Here is a 12,500-nt window from a genome sequence, read left to right as displayed (position 1 = left end):
TTGGATCTCCAGCAGAGCCATGAACACTTGGAATTACCTTAACATATTCACAAACGTGGTCCCGAAACACACATGCAGAAGAAACACACAAAAACACCCTACGACTTTTTCTTACAGACATACACAATGGTATCCAGCAAAACACACACACACACACACACATACACTATCACACGCACAACACAGCACTCACACTGGGTCCCCGGCATAGCCATCAACAGTTGGAACTGCCCTAACATACTCACAAACGTGGTCCCGACACACACATACACAAGAAACACACACAAACTCCCATTGACTTTTACTTACAGTCATGCACAATGGTTTCCGCAAACACACACACACACACACTATCACACTCACAACACAGCATTCACACTGGCACTTGAATCTGCCCTAACATACAAACAAACGTGGTCCCGACACACACATACACAAGAAACACACACAAACACCCATCAACATTTTGTTACAGGCAGACAGAGTGGGGTTTCCCCAAACACACACACACACACACACACACACTGTCACACTAACAGCACAGTACGCACACTGGGCCTCGGCAGAGCCATCAACCCTTGGAACTGCCCTAACATACTCACAAACGTTTTCCCGACACACACATACACAAGAAACACACACAAACACCCATCGACTTTTTCTTACAGGCATACACAACGGTTTCCCGCGAACACACACACACAGAGTCACACTTACAACACAGCACTCACAATGGGTATCCAGCAGAACCATCAACACTTGGAACTGCCCTAAAATATTGACAAATGTGGTCGCGACACACACATACACATGAAACTCACACAAACATCCATCGACTTATTCTTACAGGCATACACAATGTTTTCCCGCCAACACAAACACACACAGAAACACACACTGCCACACTCACAACACAGCATTCACACTGGCACTTGGAACTGCCACAACATACTCACATACGTGGTCCCGACACACACATACACAAGAAACACACACAAACACCCATCGACTTTTTCTTAGAAGCATACACTGTGGGGTTCCCCCAAACACACACACACACAGAGACACACACACACTATCACACTCACAACACAGCACTCTCACTGGGTCTCCAGCAGAGCCATCAACACTTGGAACTGCCCTAACATATTCACAAATGTGGTCCCGACACACACATACAGAAGAAACACACACAAACACCCATGGAATTTTTCTTATGGGCATACAGACTGGTTTCCTGCAAACACACACACAGACACGCACACACACTGTCACACTCACAACACACACTCACACTGGATATCCAGCAAACTCGTGAACACTTGGAACTGCCCTCACACACTCAGAAATGTGGATCTGAAACACAATACGCAAGAACACACAAATACACCCATCGACTTTTTCATACAGGCATACACAATGGTTACCGGACAACACACACACACACACACACACACACTGTCACACTCGCAACACAGCACTCACACTGGGCCTCGGCAGAGCCATCAACACTTGGAACTGCCCTCACACACTCACGAACGTTTTCCCGACACACACATACACAAGAAACACACACAAACACCCATGGAATTTTTCTTACAGGCGTACACAGGGGGTTCTGAAACACACACAGACACACACACACTATCACACTCACAACACCGCACTCACACTCGGTCTCCAACACAGCCGTCAACACTTGGAACTGCTTTAACATAATCACAAACATGGTCCTGACACACACATATACAAATAACACACACAAACACCCATCGACTTTTTCTTGCAGGCATACACAATGGTTTCCTGCAAACACACACACACACACACACACACACACACACAAAAGTCACACTCACGACAGAGCACTCACATTGGATCTCCAGCAGAGCCATGAACACTTGGAATTACCTTAACATATTCACAAACGTGGTCCCGAAACACACATGCAGAAGAAACACACAAAAACACCCTACGACTTTTTCTTACAGACATACACAATGGTATCCAGCAAAACACACACACACACACACACACATACACTATCACACGCACAACACAGCACTCACACTGGGTCCCCGGCATAGCCATCAACAGTTGGAACTGCCCTAACATACTCACAAACGTGGTCCCGACACACACATACACAAGAAACACACACAAACTCCCATTGACTTTTACTTACAGTCATGCACAATGGTTTCCGCAAACACACACACACACACACTATCACACTCACAACACAGCATTCACACTGGCACTTGAATCTGCCCTAACATACAAACAAACGTGGTCCCGACACACACATACACAAGAAACACACACAAACACCCATCAACATTTTGTTACAGGCAGACAGAGTGGGGTTTCCCCAAACACACACACACACACACACACACACTGTCACACTAACAGCACAGTACGCACACTGGGCCTCGGCAGAGCCATCAACCCTTGGAACTGCCCTAACATACTCACAAACGTTTTCCCGACACACACATACACAAGAAACACACACAAACACCCATCGACTTTTTCTTACAGGCATACACAACGGTTTCCCGCGAACACACACACACAGAGTCACACTTACAACACAGCACTCACAATGGGTATCCAGCAGAACCATCAACACTTGGAACTGCCCTAAAATATTGACAAATGTGGTCGCGACACACACATACACATGAAACTCACACAAACATCCATCGACTTATTCTTACAGGCATACACAATGTTTTCCCGCCAACACAAACACACACAGAAACACACACTGCCACACTCACAACACAGCATTCACACTGGCACTTGGAACTGCCACAACATACTCACATACGTGGTCCCGACACACACATACACAAGAAACACACACAAACACCCATCGACTTTTTCTTAGAAGCATACACTGTGGGGTTCCCCCAAACACACACACACACAGAGACACACACACACTATCACACTCACAACACAGCACTCTCACTGGGTCTCCAGCAGAGCCATCAACACTTGGAACTGCCCTAACATATTCACAAATGTGGTCCCGACACACACATACAGAAGAAACACACACAAACACCCATGGAATTTTTCTTATGGGCATACAGACTGGTTTCCTGCAAACACACACACAGACACGCACACACACTGTCACACTCACAACACACACTCACACTGGATATCCAGCAAACTCGTGAACACTTGGAACTGCCCTCACACACTCAGAAATGTGGATCTGAAACACAATACGCAAGAACACACAAATACACCCATCGACTTTTTCATACAGGCATACACAATGGTTACCGGACAACACACACACACACACACACACACACTGTCACACTCGCAACACAGCACTCACACTGGGCCTCGGCAGAGCCATCAACACTTGGAACTGCCCTCACACACTCACGAACGTTTTCCCGACACACACATACACAAGAAACACACACAAACACCCATGGAATTTTTCTTACAGGCGTACACAGGGGGTTCTGAAACACACACAGACACACACACACTATCACACTCACAACACCGCACTCACACTGGGTCTCCAACACAGCCGTCAACACTTGGAACTGCTTTAACATAATCACAAACATGGTCCTGACACACACATATACAAATAACACACACAAACACCCATCGACTTTTTCTTGCAGGCATACACAATGGTTTCCTGCAAACACACACACACACACACACACACACACACAAAAGTCACACTCACGACAGAGCACTCACATTGGATCTCCAGCAGAGCCATGAACACTTGGAATTACCTTAACATATTCACAAACGTGGTCCCGAAACACACATGCAGAAGAAACACACAAAAACACCCTACGACTTTTTCTTACAGACATACACAATGGTATCCAGCAAAACACACACACACACACACACACATACACTATCACACGCACAACACAGCACTCACACTGGGTCCCCGGCATAGCCATCAACAGTTGGAACTGCCCTAACATACTCACAAACGTGGTCCCGACACACACATACACAAGAAACACACACAAACTCCCATTGACTTTTACTTACAGTCATGCACAATGGTTTCCGCAAACACACACACACACACACTATCACACTCACAACACAGCATTCACACTGGCACTTGAATCTGCCCTAACATACAAACAAACGTGGTCCCGACACACACATACACAAGAAACACACACAAACACCCATCAACATTTTGTTACAGGCAGACAGAGTGGGGTTTCCCCAAACACACACACACACACACACACACACTGTCACACTAACAGCACAGTACGCACACTGGGCCTCGGCAGAGCCATCAACCCTTGGAACTGCCCTAACATACTCACAAACGTTTTCCCGACACACACATACACAAGAAACACACACAAACACCCATCGACTTTTTCTTACAGGCATACACAACGGTTTCCCGCGAACACACACACACAGAGTCACACTTACAACACAGCACTCACAATGGGTATCCAGCAGAACCATCAACACTTGGAACTGCCCTAAAATATTGACAAATGTGGTCGCGACACACACATACACATGAAACTCACACAAACATCCATCGACTTATTCTTACAGGCATACACAATGTTTTCCCGCCAACACAAACACACACAGAAACACACACTGCCACACTCACAACACAGCATTCACACTGGCACTTGGAACTGCCACAACATACTCACATACGTGGTCCCGACACACACATACACAAGAAACACACACAAACACCCATCGACTTTTTCTTAGAAGCATACACTGTGGGGTTCCCCCAAACACACACACACACAGAGACACACACACACTATCACACTCACAACACAGCACTCTCACTGGGTCTCCAGCAGAGCCATCAACACTTGGAACTGCCCTAACATATTCACAAATGTGGTCCCGACACACACATACAGAAGAAACACACACAAACACCCATGGAATTTTTCTTATGGGCATACAGACTGGTTTCCTGCAAACACACACACAGACACGCACACACACTGTCACACTCACAACACACACTCACACTGGATATCCAGCAAACTCGTGAACACTTGGAACTGCCCTCACACACTCAGAAATGTGGATCTGAAACACAATACGCAAGAACACACAAATACACCCATCGACTTTTTCATACAGGCATACACAATGGTTACCGGACAACACACACACACACACACACACACACTGTCACACTCGCAACACAGCACTCACACTGGGCCTCGGCAGAGCCATCAACACTTGGAACTGCCCTCACACACTCACGAACGTTTTCCCGACACACACATACACAAGAAACACACACAAACACCCATGGAATTTTTCTTACAGGCGTACACAGGGGGTTCTGAAACACACACAGACACACACACACTATCACACTCACAACACCGCACTCACACTCGGTCTCCAACACAGCCGTCAACACTTGGAACTGCTTTAACATAATCACAAACATGGTCCTGACACACACATATACAAATAACACACACAAACACCCATCGACTTTTTCTTGCAGGCATACACAATGGTTTCCTGCAAACACACACACACACACACACACACACACACACAAAAGTCACACTCACGACAGAGCACTCACATTGGATCTCCAGCAGAGCCATGAACACTTGGAATTACCTTAACATATTCACAAACGTGGTCCCGAAACACACATGCAGAAGAAACACACAAAAACACCCTACGACTTTTTCTTACAGACATACACAATGGTATCCAGCAAAACACACACACACACACACACACATACACTATCACACGCACAACACAGCACTCACACTGGGTCCCCGGCATAGCCATCAACAGTTGGAACTGCCCTAACATACTCACAAACGTGGTCCCGACACACACATACACAAGAAACACACACAAACTCCCATTGACTTTTACTTACAGTCATGCACAATGGTTTCCACAAACACACACACACACACACTATCACACTCACAACACAGCATTCACACTGGCACTTGAATCTGCCCTAACATACAAACAAACGTGGTCCCGACACACACATACACAAGAAACACACACAAACACCCATCAACATTTTGTTACAGGCAGACAGAGTGGGGTTTCCCCAAACACACACACACACACACACACACACTGTCACACTAACAGCACAGTACGCACACTGGGCCTCGGCAGAGCCATCAACCCTTGGAACTGCCCTAACATACTCACAAACGTTTTCCCGACACACACATACACAAGAAACACACACAAACACCCATCGACTTTTTCTTACAGGCATACACAACGGTTTCCCGCGAACACACACACACAGAGTCACACTTACAACACAGCACTCACAATGGGTATCCAGCAGAACCATCAACACTTGGAACTGCCCTAAAATATTGACAAATGTGGTCGCGACACACACATACACATGAAACTCACACAAACATCCATCGACTTATTCTTACAGGCATACACAATGTTTTCCCGCCAACACAAACACACACAGAAACACACACTGCCACACTCACAACACAGCATTCACACTGGCACTTGGAACTGCCACAACATACTCACATACGTGGTCCCGACACACACATACACAAGAAACACACACAAACACCCATCGACTTTTTCTTAGAAGCATACACTGTGGGGTTCCCCCAAACACACACACACACAGAGACACACACACACTATCACACTCACAACACAGCACTCTCACTGGGTCTCCAGCAGAGCCATCAACACTTGGAACTGCCCTAACATATTCACAAATGTGGTCCCGACACACACATACAGAAGAAACACACACAAACACCCATGGAATTTTTCTTATAGGCATACAGACTGGTTTCCTGCAAACACACACACAGACACGCACACACACTGTCACACTCACAACACACACTCACACTGGATATCCAGCAAACTCGTGAACACTTGGAACTGCCCTCACACACTCAGAAATGTGGATCTGAAACACAATACGCAAGAACACACAAATACACCCATCGACTTTTTCATACAGGCATACACAATGGTTACCGGACAACACACACACACACACACACACACACTGTCACACTCGCAACACAGCACTCACACTGGGCCTCGGCAGAGCCATCAACACTTGGAACTGCCCTCACACACTCACGAACGTTTTCCCGACACACACATACACAAGAAACACACACAAACACCCATGGAATTTTTCTTACAGGCGTACACAGGGGGTTCTGAAACACACACAGACACACACACACTATCACACTCACAACACCGCACTCACACTCGGTCTCCAACACAGCCGTCAACACTTGGAACTGCTTTAACATAATCACAAACATGGTCCTGACACACACATATACAAATAACACACACAAACACCCATCGACTTTTTCTTGCAGGCATACACAATGGTTTCCTGCAAACACACACACACACACACACACACACAAAAGTCACACTCACGACAGAGCACTCACATTGGATCTCCAGCAGAGCCATGAACACTTGGAATTACCTTAACATATTCACAAACGTGGTCCCGAAACACACATGCAGAAGAAACACACAAAAACACCCTACGACTTTTTCTTACAGACATACACAATGGTATCCAGCAAAACACACACACACACACACACACATACACTATCACACGCACAACACAGCACTCACACTGGGTCCCCGGCATAGCCATCAACAGTTGGAACTGCCCTAACATACTCACAAACGTGGTCCCGACACACACATACACAAGAAACACACACAAACTCCCATTGACTTTTACTTACAGTCATGCACAATGGTTTCCGCAAACACACACACACACACACTATCACACTCACAACACAGCATTCACACTGGCACTTGAATCTGCCCTAACATACAAACAAACGTGGTCCCGACACACACATACACAAGAAACACACACAAACACCCATCAACATTTTGTTACAGGCAGACAGAGTGGGGTTTCCCCAAACACACACACACACACACACACACACTGTCACACTAACAGCACAGTACGCACACTGGGCCTCGGCAGAGCCATCAACCCTTGGAACTGCCCTAACATACTCACAAACGTTTTCCCGACACACACATACACAAGAAACACACACAAACACCCATCGACTTTTTCTTACAGGCATACACAACGGTTTCCCGCGAACACACACACACAGAGTCACACTTACAACACAGCACTCACAATGGGTATCCAGCAGAACCATCAACACTTGGAACTGCCCTAAAATATTGACAAATGTGGTCGCGACACACACATACACATGAAACTCACACACACATCCATCGACTTATTCTTACAGGCATACACAATGTTTTCCCGCCAACACAAACACACACAGAAACACACACTGCCACACTCACAACACAGCATTCACACTGGCACTTGGAACTGCCACAACATACTCACATACGTGGTCCCGACACACACATACACAAGAAACACACACAAACACCCATCGACTTTTTCTTAGAAGCATACACTGTGGGGTTCCCCCAAACACACACACACACAGAGACACACACACACTATCACACTCACAACACAGCACTCTCACTGGGTCTCCAGCAGAGCCATCAACACTTGGAACTGCCCTAACATATTCACAAATGTGGTCCCGACACACACATACAGAAGAAACACACACAAACACCCATGGAATTTTTCTTATAGGCATACAGACTGGTTTCCTGCAAACACACACACAGACACGCACACACACTGTCACACTCACAACACACACTCACACTGGATATCCAGCAAACTCGTGAACACTTGGAACTGCCCTCACACACTCAGAAATGTGGATCTGAAACACAATACGCAAGAACACACAAATACACCCATCGACTTTTTCATACAGGCATACACAATGGTTACCGGACAACACACACACACACACACACACACACACACTGTCACACTCGCAACACAGCACTCACACTGGGCCTCGGCAGAGCCATCAACACTTGGAACTGCCCTCACACACTCACGAACGTTTTCCCGACACACACATACACAAGAAACACACACAAACACCCATGGAATTTTTCTTACAGGCGTACACAGGGGGTTCTGAAACACACACAGACACACACACACTATCACACTCACAACACCGCACTCACACTCGGTCTCCAACACAGCCGTCAACACTTGGAACTGCTTTAACATAATCACAAACATGGTCCTGACACACACATATACAAATAACACACACAAACACCCATCGACTTTTTCTTGCAGGCATACACAATGGTTTCCTGCAAACACACACACACACACACACACACACACAAAAGTCACACTCACGACAGAGCACTCACATTGGATCTCCAGCAGAGCCATGAACACTTGGAATTACCTTAACATATTCACAAACGTGGTCCCGAAACACACATGCAGAAGAAACACACAAAAACACCCTACGACTTTTTCTTACAGACATACACAATGGTATCCAGCAAAACACACACACACACACACACACATACACTATCACACGCACAACACAGCACTCACACTGGGTCCCCGGCATAGCCATCAACAGTTGGAACTGCCCTAACATACTCACAAACGTGGTCCCGACACACACATACACAAGAAACACACACAAACTCCCATTGACTTTTACTTACAGTCATGCACAATGGTTTCTGCAAACACACACACACACACACACTATCACACTCACAACACAGCATTCACACTGGCACTTGAATCTGCCCTAACATACAAACAAACGTGGTCCCGACACACACATACACAAGAAACACACACAAACACCCATCAACATTTTGTTACAGGCAGACAGAGTGGGGTTTCCCCAAACACACACACACACACACACACACACTGTCACACTAACAGCACAGTACGCACACTGGGCCTCGGCAGAGCCATCAACCCTTGGAACTGCCCTAACATACTCACAAACGTTTTCCCGACACACACATACACAAGAAACACACACAAACACCCATCGACTTTTTCTTACAGGCATACACAACGGTTTCCCGCGAACACACACACACAGAGTCACACTTACAACACAGCACTCACAATGGGTATCCAGCAGAACCATCAACACTTGGAACTGCCCTAAAATATTGACAAATGTGGTCGCGACACACACATACACATGAAACTCACACACACATCCATCGACTTATTCTTACAGGCATACACAATGTTTTCCCGCCAACACAAACACACACAGAAACACACACTGCCACACTCACAACACAGCATTCACACTGGCACTTGGAACTGCCACAACATACTCACATACGTGGTCCCGACACACACATACACAAGAAACACACACAAACACCCATCGACTTTTTCTTAGAAGCATACACTGTGGGGTTCCCCCAAACACACACACACACAGAGACACACACACACTATCACACTCACAACACAGCACTCTCACTGGGTCTCCAGCAGAGCCATCAACACTTGGAACTGCCCTAACATTTTCACAAATGTGGTCCCGACACACACATACAGAAGAAACACACACAAACACCCATGGAATTTTTCTTATAGGCATACAGACTGGTTTCCTGCAAACACACACACAGACACGCACACACACTGTCACACTCACAACACACACTCACACTGGATATCCAGCAAACTCGTGAACACTTGGAACTGCCCTCACACACTCAGAAATGTGGATCTGAAACACAATACGCAAGAACACACAAATACACCCATCGACTTTTTCATACAGGCATACACAATGGTTACCGGACAACACACACACACACACACACACACACTGTCACACTCGCAACACAGCACTCACACTGGGCCTCGGCAGAGCCATCAACACTTGGAACTGCCCTCACACACTCACGAACGTTTTCCCGACACACACATACACAAGAAACACACACAAACACCCATGGAATTTTTCTTACAGGCGTACACAGGGGGTTCTGAAACACACACAGACACACACACACTATCACACTCACAACACCGCACTCACACTCGGTCTCCAACACAGCCGTCAACACTTGGAACTGCTTTAACATAATCACAAACATGGTCCTGACACACACATATACAAATAACACACACAAACACCCATCGACTTTTTCTTGCAGGCATACACAATGGTTTCCTGCAAACACACACACACACACACACACACACAAAAGTCACACTCACGACAGAGCACTCACATTGGATCTCCAGCAGAGCCATGAACACTTGGAATTACCTTAACATATTCACAAACGTGGTCCCGAAACACACATGCAGAAGAAACACACAAAAACACCCTACGACTTTTTCTTACAGACATACACAATGGTATCCAGCAAAACACACACACACACACACACACATACACTATCACACGCACAACACAGCACTCACACTGGGTCCCCGGCATAGCCATCAACAGTTGGAACTGCCCTAACATACTCACAAACGTGGTCCCGACACACACATACACAAGAAACACACACAAACTCCCATTGACTTTTACTTACAGTCATGCACAATGGTTTCCGCAAACACACACACACACACACTATCACACTCACAACACAGCATTCACACTGGCACTTGAATCTGCCCTAACATACAAACAAACGTGGTCCCGACACACACATACACAAGAAACACACACAAACACCCATCAACATTTTGTTACAGGCAGACAGAGTGGGGTTTCCCCAAACACACACACACACACACACACACACTGTCACACTAACAGCACAGTACGCACACTGGGCCTCGGCAGAGCCATCAACCCTTGGAACTGCCCTAACATACTCACAAACGTTTTCCCGACACACACATACACAAGAAACACACACAAACACCCATCGACTTTTTCTTACAGGCATACACAACGGTTTCCCGCGAACACACACACACAGAGTCACACTTACAACACAGCACTCACAATGGGTATCCAGCAGAACCATCAACACTTGGAACTGCCCTAAAATATTGACAAATGTGGTCGCGACACACACATACACATGAAACTCACACAAACATCCATCGACTTATTCTTACAGGCATACACAATGTTTTCCCGCCAACACAAACACACACAGAAACACACACTGCCACACTCACAACACAGCATTCACACTGGCACTTGGAACTGCCACAACATACTCACATACGTGGTCCCGACACACACATACACAAGAAACACACACAAACACCCATCGACTTTTTCTTAGAAGCATACACTGTGGGGTTCCCCCAAACACACACACACACAGAGACACACACACACTATCACACTCACAACACAGCACTCTCACTGGGTCTCCAGCAGAGCCATCAACACTTGGAACTGCCCTAACATATTCACAAATGTGGTCCCGACACACACATACAGAAGAAACACACACAAACACCCATGGAATTTTTCTTATAGGCATACAGACTGGTTTCCTGCAAACACACACACAGA

Source organism: Ursus arctos, chromosome Y, assembly GCF_023065955.2.
Source record: "Ursus arctos isolate Adak ecotype North America chromosome Y, UrsArc2.0, whole genome shotgun sequence".
Taxonomy (NCBI): domain Eukaryota; kingdom Metazoa; phylum Chordata; class Mammalia; order Carnivora; family Ursidae; genus Ursus; species Ursus arctos.
The sequence above is the reverse complement of the archived record's forward strand: the minus strand, read 5'-3'. Positions refer to the sequence as shown.